The sequence below is a fragment of the Fukomys damarensis genome, unplaced genomic scaffold (genome assembly GCF_012274545.1).
Source record: "Fukomys damarensis isolate Sample0158 unplaced genomic scaffold, DMR_v1.0_HiC HiC_scaffold_39, whole genome shotgun sequence".
Taxonomy (NCBI): domain Eukaryota; kingdom Metazoa; phylum Chordata; class Mammalia; order Rodentia; family Bathyergidae; genus Fukomys; species Fukomys damarensis.
In genome coordinates, this window is record NW_022900951.1 from 35,260,905 (window position 1) to 35,261,241 (window position 337).

Below are 337 nucleotides of genomic sequence, written 5' to 3' on the forward strand. Positions count from 1 at the left end.
TGTTCTGATCAGTCCAGTGTGGCCAGCTCCCTGGGGAGTCCCAGCCTGTGCCAGCAGCCTGGTCCCTCCTCCCTCAGCCTGGTCCACATTCTGGCCCTGAGGGGGCTTTGTTCTTGGGCCTCAACCCCAAGCCACCTCTCCAGGTCCCCTGTGCACTGGTGCCGCAGGCCCCAGTCCACACGGCCATCTGCCCTGGCACCTTCACACTTTCCACCCTGGGAAGCAGCCTGTTCTCTACGGCAGTGTGGCCCCTCCTGGCACTGATGTGCCCTCCAAGGGGCTACACATGCCATGTATCTCCTATGAGAGCTCAGATAATACTTTTTTTTTTTTTTTT